Source organism: Podarcis cretensis (genome assembly GCF_951804945.1).
Source record: "Podarcis cretensis genome assembly, chromosome: 4".
NCBI lineage: Eukaryota > Metazoa > Chordata > Lepidosauria > Squamata > Lacertidae > Podarcis > Podarcis cretensis.
Window position 1 is genome coordinate 10424775 of NC_137173.1, and position 21663 is coordinate 10446437.

General features: G+C 45.5%; 1 protein-coding gene across 1 annotated transcript in view; it reads right to left on the reverse strand.

The window, feature by feature from the left end:
• The window catches only part of GAB2 (GRB2 associated binding protein 2), a 154178-nt gene that overhangs the window by 120074 nt on the left and 12441 nt on the right, over nucleotides 1-21663 (reverse strand). The gene's annotated exons all lie outside the window — the stretch shown is intronic.

A 21663-nucleotide genomic window follows, 5' to 3' on the forward strand; every position in this document is an offset into this window, starting at 1 on the left:
AGACGTCAGCAAGCACACAGATTTCCTTAAATCGTGGTTGAGTGAGGCAGCAATCTTGATTCTTGCCCCCATGGCCCAGCCTGTTCAGTTCCCTGAAAAAGTGGGGAACCCCAGTCAGCTGACTCCTGCAAAAAAGCCTGCAAAGTGGGAGGACGACACCCCTTTTATCGGCTCCCTCTTTCCCCACAAGGCTGTGGAAAACACAAGGCAGCAGCTATAAAGGCAAACATCCTGGCAGGAAGAGGAAACGCTTCCTATATAAAGGGAATTTTATGTTTCCTGGCTGAGGGAACTTGTATTGAGCAGAACGGGGGCGGGAAGGCGATTATATACATCCCCTGCCTACCGGTATATTGCAAATGGGGTTGTCCCATTTTGCGGAGGGAGAATGGCGGTCAGCTTTGAATCAAGATGAGCCTGTGTTGTGCGCAGCACCAAATCAATAAAGCACAAAATGAGACGAAGGAAAATAGGGTTTCTGGTGAAGGGTTGGGTGAATTTGCCCATGTCGGCTTCCTTGTCTTCCAGCTCATCACATTTTTTCATGTGTTCAGTAAATGAAGAAAAATCCTCATGAAAACCCACCAGCGTTTTAGTGCTAATTTCCTAACAAGCAAGCAATTTCTCCCACAAAAATGCGTATTTTCACATACAGTGGTACCTCGGGTTACAGACACTTCAGGTTACATGATTTCGTGTTGTGCACCGCGCTGAACTCGGAAGTACTGGAACGGGTTACTTCCGGGTTCCGGCACTCGCGCATGCGCAGGAGCACTAAGTCACACTTTGCGCATGCGCAGAAGTGCCAAATTGCGGCATGCGCATGTGCAGACGCGGTGCTGCGGGTGAAGAACGTGCCTCCCGCACGGATCACATTCACAACCAGAGCTTCCACTGTATATGGCTACGCTGGCAATGCCTGATGGGAGTCCAAAATCTCTGGAAGCCAACAGGCTGGTGAAAAGCTGATTTATAGTCTGGCCCCAGGAATTGTATTATCAACCCTCAGAACTCTGGGTTTTGAAACTGCTGGTACTTTGCCTGTCGTTTTGAATTTATTACTGTATTTGGATTTATTTCTCCCCCCTCCCCCCATTTGTACTCTGCGTTCTCTGTGGCAATTTGCTGAGATGCATAACGAATTGCGTGATTCCCAAAGTCATCATGCGTGACAACTTTTCTGAAACAACAACAACAACAAACCATTTAAGGGCATAAACCCACTTTCACTTATCCATTTAAAACTATTCAACTGTGCACAGGGCACTAGGCAAGCGGTTAAGTGAGAAACGGACACCATCTGAGTATATTCCACCAATGTTTTCATTGCTTCCCCCCGCAGACACTATAATGGATTTCCCATTTGAAATTATTACTGATGTTCTACACTGAAATTGTAATGGCATGGGGGTGAGGGCTGCTTTCAGCCATCATAATAATATTCTACCCAAATCTGTCTGTCTGTCTATCTATCCATCCTCTTTATAGTAAACTGTAAAACAGACATTTCCTCTGCAGAGCACGGACAGGCCACCTCCCAAAACCAATTAGCTAACTGGCTGCAATCATTCCCCAATTAAACAGAGGCTCCTGAATGAACTCTGTCCACAGAAAGGACCTGTTCTTGATGCCTCGTCCCCTCTCTCCCCCCTCCCCACCCTGAATTCATAATTTAACTTGGATAACCACTCTAATGAATGAAACCACACGCACGCCGTTTTTCTTTGCCAGCGATTAACAGGGGGGAAATGACATGGAAATGAAAAGTGGTTGGGAGCAAGTGGGGACACGGCAACCTGGGGGGCGGAGGGGGCCAACCTTCCGAACTGCAGCCATTGTCGGTGTGTGTGTGTGTGTGTGTTTCATTTGCATACAATTCAGAATGCACGACTGAAGTTGATCTTTGCTCTTGTGCAATGAACCCATTGCCCCTCCCCTTCTGCAAATCAGACTTGTGTGTAATAAAGGAAGGGGGAAAGGCCAACAATGGTTTTAAAAGTTCAGGAAACTAGACTCTTAAAATGTTGTGAACGCCCTGAGATTGTCAGATTGAGGGTGGTGTATATGTGTGTGTGTGTGTGTGTGTGTGTGTGTGTGTGTGTATACCGTATTTTTCGCCCTATAGGACGTACTTTTCCCCCTCCAAAAATGAAGGGGAAATGTGTGTGCGTCCTATGGGGCGAATGCAGGCTTTCGCTGAAGCCTGGAGAGCGAGAGGCGTCGGTGCGCACCGACCCCTCTCGCTCTCCAGGCTTCAGGAAGCTATCCGCAAGTCTTGGGAGCCCGCGGGAGTGCCCACAGAGCTTGTGGGCGGCAGCCTGCAGGGCGCACCCCGGGCTTCGGGCAGATATCGGGCAGCCCCACAAGCTTGGGGGACAGCGGGGAGGCGGAGCGCCTGGTTTGGAGGCTGGCGGTGGGGAGAAGCAAGCAAGCTTCTCCCCACCGCCAGCCCCACAAGCTCGGGGGACAGCGGGGCAAGCTGCTGCCCCACGGAGGCTAGGGAGGCTGTCCCTGAAGGCAGAAGAGGGAGACGGAGCGCTCCATCTCCCTCTTCTAGCTTGGGGATGGCTGTGCAAAGCCTCTGCAGGCTGGGGGGGGAAATCAAAAATTTTTCCTTGATTTCCCCCCCAAAAAACTAGGTGCGTCCTATGGGCCGGTGCGTCCTATGGGGCGAAAAATATGGTATTCACACACACACACACACATTATATATATATATATATATATATATATATGTGTGTGTGTGTGTAATTATTATTATTATTATTATTACAGTGGTACCTCGGGTTAAGAACTTAATTGGTTCTGGAGGTCCGTTCTTAACCTGAAGCTGTTCTTAACCTGAGGTACCACTTTAGCTAATGGGGCGCGATTTCTGTTCTCATCCTGAGGTAAAGTTCTTAACCCGAGGTACTATTTCTGGGTTAGCGGGGTCTGTAACCTGAAGCGTCTGTAACCCGAGGTACCACTGTATTATTATTAATAATAATAACAACAGGGTTGAAGGCAGCCCTGTTTAGGGAAGCTTTTAATGTTTGATGCATTACTGTATTTTAATATTTTGTTGGAAGCCGCCCAGAGTGGCTGGGGAAGCCCAGCCAGATGGGTGGGGGATAAATTATTATTATTATTATTATTATTATTATTATTATTATTATTATTATTCACTGGGAAGTGTGGGTTAACATTTGCATGATGTAACAACGTTGTCTAGTTTCCCTGCAAGCAAATCAGAGCACGTGCTCAATAGACTCATTGTTGTTGCGTTGTTGTTGCGTTTTTGATATCTAATTCAGATCCAGATGAATGCCAAAGAAACAGCTCGTCAGGGAGCAACCTGGGATAACAGGCTCAAAGGGGGGAACAAGAAATGCACTCTGGGGAGCGTAATTTGGAGCAAAGTGTTCAAAGCTTTTGGAGAGCGCTTGGACCCTCTTGCACAAATGACTGACTGGCACACAGAATTGTAGAGCTGGAAGGAACCCCTGAATGTCATCAAGCCCAACCCCCTGAAAATGCAGAAATCTCAACATGCCTTTGTGTCCCCCCCCCCCAATCCAATTTGAAACCATACAGGACGCCGCTTGGCTTTGCAAATGCGATAGCGGTTTTATTGCTAGGAGGAACATCTATGAAGCCACATCTATCAAGTCTGAGGTCCAGAGCCTTCCCAATTGGCTCTGTGCGTTTCGGGTTTTTCTTTAAAGGTAAAGGTAAAGGTACCCCTGCCCGTACGGGCCAGTCTTGACAGACTCTGGGGTTGTGCGCCCATCTCACTTAAGAGGCCAGGGGCCAGCGCTGTCCGGAGACACTTCCGGGTCACGTGGCCAACGTGACATCGCTGCTCTGGCCAGAGCCAGAGCCAGAGCCGCACACGGAAACGCCGTTTACCTTCCCGCTGGTAAGCGGTCCCTATTTATCTACTTGCACCCGGAGGTGCTTTCGAACTGCTAGGTTGGCAGGCGCTGGGACCGAGCAGCGGGAGCGCACCCCGCCGCAGGGATTCGAACCGCCGACCTTTCGATCGGCAAGCCCTAGGCGCTGAGGCTTTAACCCACAGCGCCACCTGCCTCCCCGTTTTTCTTTAAGTCATGGCCAATTTACTTACATATCACATTTTCAACAAGTACCGTATTTTTTGCTTTATAAGACTCACTTTTTCCCTCCTAAAAAGTAAGGGGAAATGTGTGTGCGTCTTATGGAGCGAATGCAGGCTGCGCAGCTATCCCAGAAGCCAGAACAGCAAGAGGGATTGCTGCTTTCACTGCGCAGTGATCCCTCTTGCTCTTTTGGCTTCTGAGATTCAGAATATTTTTTTTCTTGTTTTCCTCCTCCAAAAACTAGGTGCGTCTTGTGGTCTGGTGTGTCTTATAGAGCGAAAAATACGGTAAATCCCTGATCAAAGCAGCAACAAAGTAAGGCAAATGATACAGTGAGCCCACAACTTACGCAAGCGGTTACATTCTGGGGATCAGGCCTGAAGTCAGCATTGCATCAAAACACATTGGGTTCAGCATCAAAACACATTGGGTTCAGTGGCGGGTGGGACTGCTATAGCCTTTTCCCCTGTATGCCTGTCCCCTTTCTTATTGTATTTATTTTTTTGCCATGCGCTTAAGGCTAATAATAATAATAATAATAATAATAATAATAATTTATTTATTATACTCGGCCCATCTGGCTGGGTTTCCCCAGCCACTCTGGGCGGCTTCCTACAAAGTATTAAAATACAGTAGTCTGTTAAACATCAAAAGCTTCCCTAAAGAGGGCTGCCTTCAGATGTCTTCTAAAAGTCTGGTAGTTGTTCTTCTCTTTGACATCTGGTGGGAAGATGATCCACAGGGCGGGTGCCACTACCAAGAAGGCCCTCTGCCTGGTTCCCTGTAACCTCACTTCTCACAGGGAGGGAACTGCCAGAAGGCCCTCGGCGCTGGACCTCAGTGTCCAGGCTAAACGATGGGGGTGGAGACGCTCCTTCAGGTATACAGGACCGAGGCCGTTTAGGGCTTTAAAGGTCAGCACCAACATTTTGAATTGTGCTCGGAAACGTACTGCATACTAAGAGGTCAAGTCAAACTATCCATTAAGCAATTCTCTTATAAAAGTGGGTATGACTGGAAGGAGGAAACACGGGTGAAACCAATAATCTCTCTCTGTCCCTTAGAGCACTTCCTCTGGAAACAGCTCCCTTATGAACAGTCTCCTTCGGGAGGTGATGGACTCTCCTTCCTTGGAAGTTTTTAGGCAGAGGTTGGATGCTATACAGTGGTACCTCAGGTTACGTACGCTTCAGGTTACAGACTCCGCTAACCCAGAAATAGTACCTCGGGTAAAGAACTTTGCTTCAGGATGAGAACAGATATCGTGCTCCGGCAGCGCGGTGGCAGCAGGAGGCCCCATTAGCTAAAGTGGTGCTTCAGGTTTAGAACAGTTTCAGGTTAAGAACGGACCTCCGGAACGAATTAAGTACTTAACCCGAGGTACCACTGTAGTTGACTAGATTGCTCCTTGAGGCCCCTTTCAACTCTGCAATTCTACGACTGGCAAATCCCCCCCCCCAAATACTTTGCAAGGCTGAAACGAATTAATAATACGAGAACCTGCTCTGACATGCTGCTGTCAACATCTCTCTCTCCCCTGCGGAGAAAGGAGATAGGAGGTTGCTTGGAAACTAGATTACTTCTCGTTCTTGGAAAGCAGTCGAGATGCTGGCGAGGTCACGACGCCAGGTTTAGCAGGGGCTTGCTGATACGGCTTTCTGCCTAGAAGGGAGAGAATGGGCAAGAGATGGCTGACAGTCCTTGGTTGACTTCATCTAGCATAAGGATGGGGAACCTGCGGCCCTCCAGAGGTTGAGGGCTGCAGTCCAACAGCAGATGGAGAGCTGGATGCTATTGTTGTTGTTATTTATTAAATTTGCACACCACCCTTCATCCAAAGAACACAGGGTGGCTCACAAAAAATTAATCAATTTTTTTTCAACATCTGGCTCTGCCCAACATTAGAAGAGGAACTCAAGAAGGGGGCTAGGCAGCCTTTCCCCTCTTTTGCATTTCCACCAAGTGAAATTTCAGCAGCAGAAAGATCTTGAAGAAATCTTCGCTCAGCACCAGAATAAATTCTGCCTCTGCTGGATTCCAAGAACAAAACCTAACTGACCCATGCAGTGGCTGGCGTTTGCCTGTTGTTGTTTAGTCATTTAGTCGTGTCCGACTCTTCGTGACCCCCTGGACCAGAGCACGCCAGGCACTCCTGTCTTCCACTGCCTCCCGCAGTTTAGTCAAACTCATTTTAGTAGCTTTGAGAACACTGTCCAACCATCTCGTCCTCTGTCGTCCCCTTCTCCTTGCGCCCTCCATCTTCCCCAACATCAGGGTCTTTTCCAGGGAGTCTTCTCTTCTCATGAGGTGGCCAAAGTATCGGAGCCTCAGCTTCAGGATCTGTCCTTCCAGTGAGCACTCAGGCCTGATTTCCTTCAGAATGGAGAGGTTTGATCTTCTTGCAGTCCATGGGACTCTCAAGAGTCTCCTCCAGCACCAGAATTCAAAAGCATCAATTCTTCGGCGATCAGCCTTCTTTATGGTCCAGCTCTCACTTCCATACATCACTACTGGGAAAACCAAGGCTTTAACTATACGGACCTTTGTTGGCAAGGTGATATCTCTGCTTTTTAAGATGCTGTCTAGGTTTGTCATTGCTTTTCTCCCAAGAAGCAGGCGTCTTTTAATTTCGTGGCTGCTCTCACCATCTGCAGTGATCACGGAGCCCAAGAAAGTAAAATCTCTCACTAGGCATTTGCCTAGACCCCATCAAAGTCTACTATTTTGATACCCAAAGCCTACTGAGACGTCCTGGGAGACTCTGCCCAACTAATCAATACGGTCTAAATTTCAAGTTCAGAAACCTGAAGTTGGGTTTTATAGCTCTAATGTTCTGTGGATGTTCCCCCATCTTGGAGCAGGCAGAGCACCCAAAATAAATTCCTGGTATGTTTCTCTGTACCTTTCAGGGACACTAGATCCTATTTTGGATCTTGGGAGCCTGTATTCTAGGAGTGTGGGTGGACAGACCAGACTTTCAAAATATACAGGGCTGTCAAGGAGCGCTCATCTAACCAGGATCTTCTTGACAAAAGACTTTTCCATAGCATCCTTTTCCAGCGACGTGTTCGCAGTTGCAACTCAACATTTCCAGACAGGGAGTTGCCGAATGCACACATATATGATGATAATGGCCAATCCAGGCAACTTCCGGAAAAAAAAAAGAATCCAAGACAGGCTGGGTTTTCCAATAGCAGCCAATAGCCATGTTTTGAGAGACGGTGCCCCCACTCAAATAACTTCCCCATGAATATATATATTTATAAAATTAGGTGTCCAAACAAGCAGCTTTTTTAGAGGATTAAGTGCAAGTGGAGCCCGGTTCCCTGCTCTGCTTCCCAGGGTGGATAAAAATCAATGTGTTTTTTAAAAATTGGATTTTTTAAATTTAAATTGGATTTTTTAAATAAAATGCTTTTGGAGGAAAAATATTTCTAAAGATAGTTTTCTATTTAATTTACATGATAGTCCAAAGGCCATTCATCAAGAAATAAGGATTTGTTTTTAAGTGTTTCAGGTGTGCTAAAACTCAGCCTGTTGTTTTTTTAAAATTGTTTAGCCACAACAGTTAACAAGCATGGATACATATGCTATAACGTTACTGTTTTAGTTAAATAAATTGTTTAAACTGTTATGAAGGAAATGGTTATTTTTCTCCTTCCAATAAAGTACAGCAGAAAAGTTGTCCAAATATAAACAGTGAACTTATTAAACCTCACAATAATTTCATAATTATCTGTCTATGTATTTCTAATAGTATAACCAAATCAGTAATTTTTGATATGACTGCAAAAGCTACTCTGAAAAGTTATTATTTCAAAACCTTCCTCTGGTTGTAAATATTAAGATGATGCTGGCAAGAATGAGCCTTTCTGCAAAAAAATGATTTAAATCAAGTCTTACTGACTAGTGATTTACCATATTTTTCGCTCTATAAGACGCACCAGACCACAAGATGCACCTAGTTTTTGGAGGAGGAAAACAAGAAAAAAAAAATTCTGAATCTTAGAAGCCAGAACAGCAAGAGGGATTGCTGTGCAGTGAAAGCAGCAATCCCTCTTGCTGTTCTGGCTTCTGGGATAGCTGCGCAGCCTGCATTCGCTCCATAAGACGCACAAACATTTCCCCTTACTTTTTAGGAGGGAAAAAGTGAGTCTTATAGAGCAAAAAATACGGTAAATCAAATCCACCCTGCTGCTTTCTATCCTGCAAGGAGGTTTAGGATCTGTTTTCCTTCTCTTAGATGGGCTGCTTTCCCAGTTTGACGAGCCCCTCACTTTGCTCTACAGCACATGCAGAAACCGCCTCCTTGACCGATGGACCCACTATTGGGTCTTGTCCATTCAATCTGCCAGATTTTATCTTCGCATGCAGAGGAAGTCCCTCACCTGGTTTAGCCGGCCAGCTGAAGCCGTTTCCCATGGCGCAGCTGCTTCTAAGAGCCACAGGTGAGAGCTGTGTTCAGGGTGGGAACCAAAGGTGCTCTCACTACCCCAGAAGGAGCCTATGGATGCCTGCAGACGCATCAGGCAGGTAATGTGGGAATGTTGAGGGTGGCAAGAGAGAATATATTGATCATTAATATCCTTCCTAACTTGCGCTAGCAAGTTTCTTCACTTAGGAGAGTGCATTCCCCGTCTTCCGCAGCAGAAAGCTGGCTGCCAACTCGTGTGAGTCTCTTAAAACAACAAGCAATTCAATTTGGCTTGCCCAGATTGAGACACAGTGGTACCGTGGTTCTCAAACGCCTTGGTACTTGAACAACTTGGAACCTGAACACTGCAAACCCGGAAGTAAGTGTTCCGGTTTGCGAACTTTTTCCAGAAGTCGAACGTGTTCCGTTTTGAGTGCCACGCTTCCGTTTTGAGCGTTATGCTGAGGTGTCTGTCTGTCTCTGATATTTATTTTGCATTTTTGTTTTTGTGGCTCTTTTTTGTTTTGTTTTTGTGACTCTGTGGAACCCAGTTCAGCTACTGATTGATTGTGTGACTGCAGTACACTGTTTATTCCTTTCATTTTATGCATCAAATTCATGTTAAGTTGCTGTTTGAGGGGTTGTTTTTAAAAGTCTGGAACGGATTAATCCATTTTGCATTACTTTCTACGGGAAAGCGCACCTTGGTTTTGGAACGCTTTTGGTTTTGGAATGGACTTCTGGAACGGATTAAGTTTGAGAACCAAGGTACCACTGTATGTTCTATTATTCCTGGTAAGACCCCTTTGAGCTCTCCTGAAAGAATAAGGACACCACAGTCTTATTCATAGGTAACAAAAAGCAGTTTTACTCACGATCAGGCAGAGCAGTGTGTGATCCCTGAAGGCAGGCTTTAGGCTTAAAAGTTACAAACATGTACAAACTGGTTTACCCCATACGGGAGACTGCTGGCTGGCTGGCTGGCTGCCAGCAGTGCAGTCCAGGTGAATCAGGATGTTTGAGGGACGAAAAAAGAAGATCAAAGAGAGAGAGGTTGCTGAGTGACTTGGCCTTTTACCAGGTCTGGAAAAGTCACGCCCACCTACTAGTCACATGCTAAGGATGCTCCAGCCAGGTGTAACAGGAAGTTTGAACGGCTGGACCAACATCTCCTTGCATGTCCACTCTAGCAAAACAGGCAATGTTGTACTTGACTGCTCCCAGTGGATTACATCCCACAGGTAAAAGTCAGCTCCAACAGAATTACCGTGTTTTTCGCTCTATAGAACGCACCGGACCATAGGATGCACCGGACCATAGAAGGGGGATAACAGGGGGAAAAAAATTCTCCCCCTCTCTGCTTAGCGCCCCTTCAGCGAAGCGGCAGGAGAAACGGAGCCCCTTCCATTTCTCCTCCCGCTTCGCTGAAGGGGCACCGCGCAGAGAGGGAAAACTGTGCTGCGCCTCTCCAGCAAAGCAAAGTGAAGCCTGGAGAGCAAGAGGGATCGGTGTGCACCGACCCCTCTCACTCTCCAGGCTTCAATCCGCAAGCCCCCGGAGCCCCCAGGAACTCCTGCTATGCTCGGAAGGCTTGCGGATAGCCACCTGAAGCCCTTGGAGCGCAGCCGCTTCAGGCAGCTATCTGCAAGCCTTCCAAGCGCAGCGGGAACTCCTACTGCGCTCCGGGGGCTTGCGGATCGCTGCCTGAAGCCCCCGGAGCGCAGCACCCTTCTGCCCTGCGGAGGCTTTGCACAGCCACCCCCAAGCTAGAACAGGGAGACGGAGCGCTGCACAGCGCTCCGTCTTGCTGTTCTGGCTTCGGGGGCAGCCTTTGAAGCCTCCGCAGGGCAGTGGGGTGCCTTCACCCCGTTGCCCTGCAGAGGCTTTGCGCAGCTAACCCCAAGCTAGAACAGTGAGACGGAACGCTCCGCAGCGCTCCGTCTCCCTGTTCTGGCTTTGGGCTTAGCTGCGCAGCCTGCATTCGCTCTATAGGACGCACACACATTTCCCCTTAATTTTTGGAGGGGAAAAAGTGCGACCTATAGAGCGAAAAATACAGTAACTTGAGCCTCGAAAAGATTATCGACTGTAATAAGAGGTGAAGGAAACACGAAGGAAAGCGAAGCACAATTCGCCGTGTGCTTATTTCTAATATGAATTCAGAGAGAAAACTCAAATGAGGATAGTCCCTGAAGACTCTCTGCTTACGGATCTGGGCTACTGTAGAAACGGTTGCAATTAGCCTTCTGAACTAAAGTTACATCCCGAACGGTTAAAAAGAGAGATGCAAAACTTTCCCAAATACGAGCTGCCAAGGCGGTTGTGGAGGGGGCTATGAGCTCAGTGGTTTAATTGCTTTTAAAGCGGGGGAGTGGGGGAGGGGAAGACTCCTAAAAGCTCATTTTTTTACAGGTTAATTTTTAACTCCAGAGTCACCTAATTACAGAATTGGGAGCAAAAGCCCCCTTGCCCACTTCATTTGAATTAAGCAACACACCACTAATAATAAAAAGGTCAAAGTTAAAGAGGTCAGTGTGCCCCAAATGAGACACACCGGTCGACCTGCGAATGAACTCTTAAGATGGCGGCAGGTGGGACTGCCAACTTTGTGTGTGTGTGTGTGTGTGTGTGATTTTTATTAAGTTCTCTCTTTTACAATTTAAAATATTCATTATACAACCTTAAAATGTCAATGACTTCCCTTCTTCTCTTTTCATGGTTCAATTTGCATATCCTAAATCCCTGCATATTTTACATAAACTAAATCATTCAGTATTCCATTAATACATCCATCAAAACTTGCTTGCACTGTTGAATTTATCTTAACGCTGCCAACATTTTCAAGTGTAAACAGTCCCCCCCCCATATAGTCAATAAACATTTTGCAATCTTCTTTGAATGTATGTTCTTCTTGTTCTCTTATTCTATATATTAGGTCCACAAGCTGCGCATATTCCATCAGTTTAAGTTGCCATTCTTCTTTCGTTGCGACCTCGCTCGTTTACCATTTTGGGACTAACAAACACGGACCGCAGTAAAGGTAAAGGGACCCCTGACCATTAGGTCCAGTCGTGGCCGACTCTGGAGTTGCAGCACTCATCTCGCTTTATTGGCCGAGGGAGCCAGCGTACAGCTTCTGGGTCATGTGGCCAGCATAACTAAGCCTCTTCTGGCGAACCAGAGCAGCACACGGAAACGCCGTTTACCTTCCCGCCAGAGCAGTACCTATTTATCTACTTGCACTTTGATGTGCTTTCGAACTGCTAGGTTGGCAGGAGCAGGGACTGAGCAACGGGAGCTCACCCCGTCGCGGGGATTCGAACCGACATCTGAGAATTTCCGTCTGAATTATCCCCAACGAAAAGGACTCTGTCTTTTTGTAGTTTGTTGGGAAAGTATTTTTAAACATTTTTTTCAATTCATACTAAATTATTTATAGAGACTGCCAACTTTCTTACTGCCCCCTGCTCCTGTGCGTTTAAGGAAGAGGCTTAATCTACAGGCACCGGAGAGCAATGGTGCTCCTGCCCCAATGCAATTCTGGAGTCTCTCCTCCGCAGATCAATTTGCTTTAAAATCAGCGAGAGGAACCTGGAATCCCCTAGACGTTGTTGGGACTCCCAGTTCCTGCAAACTTGGCCGATGGCGACAGGTCACAGTGGCCGTAGCTCGCAACCTCTGGAGGGCGGTAAGTTCCCCATCACTATGTTAAAGGGATAAGGGGAGGCGAGATTGTTCTCCTTCCCTAGGAGAGACCACACAGAGAGAGGTGAATGTGCTCTTCTGTATGGTACTGCCTTGCCAATGACCCAAAGAAGGGATGAATGAAAATTCTTCCTAGGGTTGCAGCCGCGTGGCACTTAATTCCACTCCCCCGAATTTCCCACATTGTATTTGAGCTTTCACTTAACGTAAAAAGCCACTTACGGAATATAAATATATATATGGGGCACCCATCTGACAGGGTTGCCCCAGCCACTCTGGCTTCCCAAAAAAGCCTTCTAAGGAACATCCATCAGGTTTTAGGCACTAAGCTAAGACGTCTCTATCTACCCAAGCTTCTGGTATGATTTTGGAATGACAGGTCTCTGGGCAGTTCACTACATAAAGTTACAATACAACAAATACAAAATACATTATAAAAATAATCAAAGCAGTTAACAATACTAATGTACATAAACTAATAAATTTTATGGCCTTCACCTAGCAGTGGGGTGGATAGGAGTTGTATAGGGTATTTACTGATGGAGGAGCACTTCTGGGGGCATTTTCTTTTCTTTTTTCATATTAATATTTTATTTAAAGTTTTCTGTCATACAAAATAAAGAGAAAAAAGAAAAAGAAAGAAAAAGAGAACGTGATATATGTTAACTCAGGCATAGCCAAACTCGGCCCTCCAGCTGTTTTGGGACTACAACTCCCATCATCACTAGCTAACAGGACCAGTGGTCAGGGATGATGGGAGTTGTAGTCCCAAAACAGCTGGCAGGCCAAGTTTGCCTATGCCTGTGAGATATATATATATATATATATATATATATATATATATATATATATATATATATAGTATTATATATCCTGTATAACTCTAATAAACAGCAGTAATTACATATGCTAATATATATATCGTTATTATGATACTTCAGTTTTGAAGTATTTTGACCTACAGCTGTGGTTTGTTCCTTTTAATCTCCCTATGGACTTGGTTCTTAATGTGAAAGTACATCAAGTTATTCGTATCTTACGGACTTGCAAGCTGCCTTGAGACAATTCTTTTTTGCGGAAAGCGATGGATAACAAAACAAAAACGAACATGCCTTTTTGGGAGGGTGGGGATACCAGCAGGAGAAAAACTTTATCCTCACAGCGGGTGAAACATTCTGATAAATCAGCCCCAAGCCCTTTTAGCTAAGAGTTCTCTTGGCTTGACCACACAAACACACACACACAGAAAGAAGCATGGTTTTATTCAAACCAGATTACTGAAATTGCATTAAGCATCACTGTGCACACGCTTAATTAGGGCTCGGTCGCCGATTCTTTTGCTCGGCCCTGCGTTCCCAACTGCTTTGAGCTGGATTTGAAGAGAAGAGGAAAACAGATTAAAATCAACTCCTAATCCAAATTGCTTCATTCATCCTTCTCCTTTGCTACGCAGATCTGGCAGACCAGCCTGAACTCTTGTTGTGTGCTGTTACACCATTTCTCTCATTATCCAAATTGATTCCTTCCTCTGCATGGGCTGTTTCCGAAAAAAAAGGCCAAAAAAAACAACAACAAAAAAGCATCAACAACGGCTGTCAGTGTAGTTTGAATCACCCGCATGCTCTGTGAGACAAAACAGAAATGAGAAAGGGAGAAAGAGAGACAGAGAGGGAAAGCTTTGGCAGAATCACCAATTTGCTCCTTAGTCATACTGGGAAGCGTTATTTACAATCACAGACCAAACGCTAAAAGTGCCTTCCTTGCGAAAGTTTTAAGGACCAAAATGTGGCCTTTTTGCTCAATGTTCTGGGCACCGCAACACAGGATCTGGATGCTTTAAAAAAAACACCACCCCTTTGCATTCGCTTATGCAAATAAACTTTAAGAAAATACTTATTTATAGCGCTAAGTAGCGGCCTTCCAACTTCCTATTTTAAAGGGACCTTTTGCAAATTGAGTACATAATCCGGAGGAGGAGGAATGGGTCCTCTGTCTCCTCCCTTCCCCAGCCAAACTTTGCAACCTTCTTGGGTGCTCTTGGCCGGAATATGTCATCGACCCACAGCATTGTAGAGCTGGAAGGAGCCCTAGAACAGGTTGTTTGGGACACGGACTAGGATTCTTTGCAATACTCTTGCATTTCGATGACAGGGGTTCGGGGGTTCCTGGTGGATCACCAGTGAGAGACTTTTTTCAGCCGGAGAGCCAAATTCCCTTCTGGGCTACCTTCTGGGGACCACACCTGCCAGGGAGGGCTGGGCTAGAGGCAAAAGGTTGGCAGAGCAATGGATGCATTTTTTTTTTTTACCTTTTTGCAATAGGTAAAAATTCTCTGACACGCCTCTCCATCCTCCATCTTATATATTTATTTACGCCCAGCCTTTTCCCCGGACGGGAATCAAGGCAGCTTAAAGATACAAAACAGGAATCGCTAAACACACATGCACACGAACACAAAACAATCCTAAAATAACAATTGAACATTGTTTTTATTCATACACTTGAGGGCATCTTCTGGAATAAGGGAAATTCGGATTCAATTTTGTCCTGAGGTAAACATACGGACAGGTTTTTGTCTTAGGTTACTTTGCTAATTCGTGCCGACGTAGAAACTAACTAGCAAACAGAGACAGACAGACAGACAGACAGACAGACAGACAGACAAACTGATAGACAGAGAATGGATTCCTAGCTTGAAAGCCAATCGCCTGAAATAAAAAGGGCAGGAATTTAGGTCAGGCCAGCTGGCAATCGATGGGCGACGTTAAGATGATGGAAAAACCCTGCATTGTGTAAAAATCCACAGACGTGTGAGGAAACAAGAATATAGACATTCCCCGCTGCCCTCCATTTTGCCTCACTCCATGCGCCAGTTGCAGCTGCGAGGTGAATTCCTCTTATTGAACAACAGCACCATCCCAAACATTTGAATTTGGTTACCAAAATACTGGGCGCTTAGAGATTTCACCACACCAGGCAACAAGTGCAATCGGTGAATACACAACTGAGGAGGGCTCAGGAACCAAAACTCTTTGCGTCAGGTCGTCCTTAGGTTGCCAACCCCTGGAATACATAATACCCCCCTCCTGCAATTTCAGAAGCATTGCTGCCGCCAACCATTGATAATACAGTGGTACCTCAGGTTACATACGCTTCAGGTTACAGACTCCGCTAACCCAGAAATAGTGCTTCAGGTTTAGAACTTTGCTTCAGGATGAGAACAGAAATTGTGCTCCGGTGGCTCCGTAGCAGCAGGAGGCCCCATTAGCTAAAGTGGTGCTGTAGACCTCCAAAACAAATTAAGTACTTAACCCGAGGTATCACTGTAGTAGTAGTAGTAGTAGTAGTAATAATAATAATAATAATAATAATAATAATAATAATAATAATAATTTATTTATATCCCGCCCTCCCCAGCCGAAGCCGGGCTCAGAGCGGATAGCCTTTTCCTCCACCGATTTGTCTGACAGGGTTGTTTTATTATTAATGAATATTTTCTTGTTTTACAGAAGTATGTGTAATGTCTCTCGTATTTTTTCTGTGTAACATTTTTACAAATCCGCTTCATTTGTTGAGACATTAGGGGGAAAATGGGTGAGGGTGGGAGTGGGGTCGGGTGGCGATGTTTCTATTTTGCTTAATGTATGTAGGGTTTGGTGTCAGTGTTGCTCCTGCAGGTCCTCTGCTGTTCACTTGTGTTTCTTTGGTGGTGAGAGAGGTTGGGGTTGGCCTAGGGTGTGGTTGTTCATTTGTGGTTGGCTGTGATGATCTTTGTTTTCATGTCTGAGTGGGGTGGGTGGGTGTTTTGGATTAGGTTAGCCACACTGATTTGTATGCTGTTGGTGGATTATTGTCATTGTCTTGTTGGGCTGTGTATGTGATAAAGGGGAGCCATGTCTTCTGTTTGTCCCCGTGTCAGTTTCAGTTTATTGGTTAATTTTTCTAGTAGGGCTGTTTCCCATACTATTTGGTACCATTGGTCCATGCTTACTCCTGACAGGTCTCTCCAGTGTCTGGTTATGGTGTTTCCAGCTGCTGAAAGTAGGTGGGTTATGAGTGCTTTGTGGTGTAAATGGGCATTGTTGTCTTGGAAGATGTTTAGTAGGGCCAATTCTGGGGTGATGTCTAATACTTGCTTCATTATTTTACATATTTCTTGTATGGCTGTTCTCCAGATTAGTTTGATTTTGGGGCACTCCCATCACATGTGGAGGTATGTGCCTGTGGAGGTGCATCCTCTCCAGCATTTTGGTGAGGTTCCTGGGCGTATTAGCGCTAGTTTTCTTGGTGCTAGGTACATAGCTGTCAAGCGTCCCTTATTTGGCGGGACATTCCCTTATACCAGCGCCATGTCCTGCTGCTGTCCCTTATTGATGAGGCTTCGTTTGGCTGCTGGCTGGGCTTTCTGCCTTTGGCTCGGAAGGGCTCAGAAGTTGAACATACCTGTGCCTGGAAAATCCCTTATTTTGGCTGCTGATCCCTTATTTTCGAGGCTGCTGGTCCCTTATTTTCAAATCTGTAAGTTGACAGCTATGGTTAGGTACCACCTGTGGGTGAGTTTCAGATTGAGTTCTTTTCTTTTCGTTGATATGGATTTAAAGGGGGGTTTAGACCACATTCTGGTCCATTGAGTGGGGTTAATCCCATAGCCTATGTCATTCTCCCATTGGTTTTTGATTGCGTCTAGGGGGTTTGTGGGATTTTGGAGTAGGGGTTGTTTTGGAGATTAAATGAGGAAGGGGGTGTGAGGAAGGGCACCACACTGCCAAGGAGTGTGGTGGAGTCTCCTTCTTTGGAGGTCTTTAAGCAGAGGCTTGACAACCATATGTCAGGAGTGCTCTGATGGTGTTTCCTGCTTGGCAGGGGGTTGGACTCGATGGCCCTTGTGGTCTCTTCCAACTCTATGATTCTATGTGAACCACAACCGCCACCCTGAGGACCTTGGGAGATAAAAGGTGGCAGAGAAAAGCAGTAAATAAATAACACCTGCTTTTAAGGACCAGCCAAATGCTGGTGGCCATCACTGCCTCCTGAGGAGTAAGTCCCATAGTTTAAAATACGTGCTGCATGAAGAAATATGCTCTTTTACCTGTCCTCAATCTTCCAACATTCAGCATCCCTGAATGCTCACATTAGGAGAGCGAGGAAATTTCTTTCCGCCCAATTTCTCAATGCTGTGCGTAATTTCAGAGCTTCCTATCATGCCACCTCTTAAATTGCCTTTTCCCCTCCCCCAAGCTAAAAAGGAAGAAAACTCCACACTGGGAGGGTTTTCGTTAGGGAAGGAAACCAGTGTTAGAAACTCAAGATATATAAGTTAGGTGCCAAATGGCTCCTTAAACCAGGGTTACCGTCGGCAAAACGGAACGTCTAGTTGCCATTTTTGGGGGCCAGACGTCTCGAAAGTCGTGTTTTTCAACACGATGTTTTGGTTCCTGAAATTGGGCAGGCGAAAGATCGTGAACAGGATTTTGCAGGATATGTTGCTAGCGTGTGAAAGCAGTCAAGATCCCCAGGGAAGTACCTCCAAATGGTGGAGATGTCCAGCGCCATCCTGGACCATCCATGGTCACAAGTGGCCAATAGCCAGATGCCATTAAAAAAAATCAGGATGGTGCATGCCAATATTATTATTATTATTATTATTATTATTATTATTATTATTATTATACCAGTGCATGATGTGGTTTATGGTCTTTGTCTTAGGTAGCATAAAAAAGGATTAGATAACTCTGCATTAGATTGGGCTAATCAACAGATTTTGGCTATGGAGCATCTATTTCCCCCCCTTTTCTTCTTCTTTTTTTCTTTTTATTAACATTCTTGTGTTACATATGTATACATTGTCATATTATATTACATGGCTTATTATAATATGAACTTCAGCAGGCATACAAAGTTTATATACAAAATATGTATACCTAAAGAAAGAAAGAAAGAAAAAAGAGAAAATAAAGACCAAAAACTACGTATTTTTCGCTCTATAAGATGCACCAGACCACAAGATGCACCTAGTTTTTGGAGGAGGAAAACAAGAAAAATAATATTCTGAATCTCAGAAGCCAGAACAGCAAGAGGGATCGCTGCGCAGTGAAATCAGCAATCTCTCTTGCTGTTCTGGCTTCTGGGATAGCTGCTGCATTCGCTCCATAAGATGCACACACATTTCCCCTTACTTTTTAGGAGGGAAAAAGTGAGTCTTATAGAGTAAAAAATACGGTATCCCAAAATCATATGTACCAACACTACAGACTTCCTGTCAATCACATTGTGTATTCCTTTTTCACAAATGAGAGTCTCTGCGTTAGCTCAACAAATCCACTTAGAAAAAAAACACCTGGCTTTGATATGGTTTGAAAAGTGTCGGAGAAGATCATCATCATCGTTTTACTTGTATGCCACCTTTCCACAGTTAAAACAACGCTTAAGGCGGCTTACAATATGAAAATATTTCCATAATTACAAACATAGCAAAGCAGTCATAAAAGTAAATAAAACACATCAAAAACTACATAACCAAACTGAACGATTTCCACATAAAAACAAAGATACCGAAGAATTACTATCAAGAACAGCAGCAAAAACTCCCAACAAACCTTCCCCCAAAATGCGCTGGAAAGTCTAGGAAAAATGAATGATTAAGGGGAAGATGCGTAAAACATCCCAAAAGCAAATTAGGGTGACTGCCGTCTGTCATATACCAGCCCCATAAACAAATCCGAACAAATGCTCAGTAAATATCAGATGTACACAAACCACTGTGTCAGCTCTGCCCAAGCAAATCAGGAAAAATGCTGAATAAGTTCAGTAAATGCTGTCTGCCAGTAGGCTTTTTATTACGTTTTTATCACTGATGTTCTGTATTAATGTCATACGCCACCCTGAGATCTTTTGATAAAAGGGAGGTATATAAATCGAATATATAATAATAATAATAATCTGGAGCTGCCCTTAAGAGAACGGTTGGTTCCTTTTACGTTTTCTCCATGGTACAAATGCCTCCTGCATGCCCTTAAATGTCTTTTATAGAGCACTCGGACTCGGGAGGAAGATAAATCATTCATGCTCAATGCTGAGCATGACCCATCGTGAGCAGCGAATCCAGAGCTAAAAATGAACATGACTTTCCTTGAGCGTAAAGCGGGGCTCGGAAACACGTGCGGCTGGGCGATCTATCACAGCAGGTAGATGGGAACAGCTCCGACGGCGCTTGCCAGCTTCTGTCTCGTCAGCAATATGTTTCTCAGTGAGGCCAGGTGCACACGGACTTCATGCGCGGGCTGCTTTCAGAGCACACTCCACAGGGCAGTCTGGTTGCCATATTGTGAGATCTTAGAAGGAAGACGAGTGAAATGCGGCAGTTTTGCTCTTCTTGGAAGAAGCCGGTTTCTCAAGAATGAAGTCTAGTGTCCAGGTCAAGAAGAATCATAGAATCATAGAGTTGGAAGAGACCCCAAGGGCCATCGAGTCCAACCCCCTGCCAAGCAGGAAACAGCATCAGAGCACTCCTGACATATGGTTGTCAAGCCTCTGCTTAAAGACCTCCAAAGAAGGAGACTCCACCACACTCCTTGGCAGCAAATTCCACTGTCGAGCAGCTCTTACTGTCAGGAAGTTCTTCCTAATGTTTAGGTGGAATCTTCTTTCTTGTAGTTTGGAACCATTGCTCCGTGTCCGCTTCTCTGGAGCAGCAGAAAACAACCTTTCTTCCTCCTCTATGTGACATCCTTTTATATATTTGAACATGGCTATGATATCACCCCTTAACCTCCTCTTCTCCAGGCTAAACATGCCCAGCTCCCTTAGCCGTTCCTCATAAGGCATCGCTTCCAGGCCTTTGACCATTTTGGTTGCCCTCCTCTGGACACGTTCCAGTTTCTCAGTGTCCTTCTTGAACTGTGGTGCCCAGAACTGGACACAGTACTCCAGGTGAGGTCTGACCAGAGCAGAATACAGTGGCACTATTACTTCCCTTGATCTAGATGCTATACTCCTATTGATGCAGCCCAGAATTGCATTGGCTTTTTTAGCTGCCGCGTCACACTGTTGGCTCATGTCAAGTTTGTGGTCAACCAAGACTCCTAGATCCTTTTCACATGTACTGCTCTCAAGCCAGGTGTCACCCATCTTGTATTTGTGCCTCTCATTTTTTTTGCCCAAGTGCAATACTTTACATTTCTCCATGTTAAAATTCATCTTGTTTCTTTTGGCCCAGTTCTCTAATCTGTCAAGGTCGTTTTGAAGTGTGATCCTGTCCTCTGGGGTGTTAGCCACCCCTCCCAGTTTGGTGTCATCTGCAAATTTGATCAGGATGTCCTTGAGTCCATCATCCAAGTCATTGATAATAACAGTACCACCCTGTTCTGCCTTGGGCAGACCACACCTGGAATACAGTGGTACCTCGGATTACAGACGCTTCAGGTTACAGACTCCACTAACCCAGAATTAGTACCTCGGGTTAAGAAGTTTGCTTCAGGATGAGAACAGAAATTGTGCAGCGGGGGCAGCGGGAGGCCCCGTTGGTTAGCGGGAGGCTGAAGTGGTGCTTCAGGTTAAGAACGGACCTCCAGAACCAATTAAGTTCTTAACCCAAGGTACCACTGTACTGTGTCCAATTCTGGGCACTACAATTTATGAAGGATGTTGACAAGTTGGAATGTGTGCAGAGGAGGGCAACTAAGATGATCCAGGGTCTGGAAACTAAGCCATATGAGGAACGGTTGAAGGAGTTGTGTATGTTTAGCCTGGAAAAGAGACGGAGATAGGATAGCCATCAAATATCTCAAGGGCTGTCCCACGGAAGATGGCGCAAGCCTCTTTTCCTCCTGCTCTGGAGGGCGGCACAAGAAAGGAGATTCCGACTAAACACCAGGAAGAACTTTCTGGCAGTAGGAGCTGTTGTACAGTGGAATTGGACCATAAAGAAGGCTGATCGCCGAAGAAATGATGCTTTTGAATTACGGTGCTGGAGGAGACTCTTGAGAGTCCCATGGACTGTAAGATGATCAGACATATCCACTCTTAAGGAAATCAGCCCTGAGTGCTCACTGGAAGGACAGATCCTGAAGCTGAGGCTCCAATACTTTGGCCACCTCATGAGAAGAGAAGACTCCCTGGAAAAGACCCTGATGTTGGGAAAGATGGAGGGCACAAGGAGAAGAGGACGACAGAGGACGAGATGGTTGGACAGTGTTCTCGAAGCTACCAACATGAGTTTGACCAAACTGCGGGAGGCAGTGGAAGACAGGAGTGTCTGGCGTGCTCTGGTCCAGGGGGTCACAAAGAGTCGGACATGACTAAACAACAAGAACAACAACAACAACAACAACAGTGGAACAGATGCCCTCAGGAGGTGATGGACTCTCCTCCCTTGGAGGTTTTTAAGCAGAGGCTAGATGGCATCTGCCATGGATGCTACATTGCAGGGGGTTGGACTAGATGACC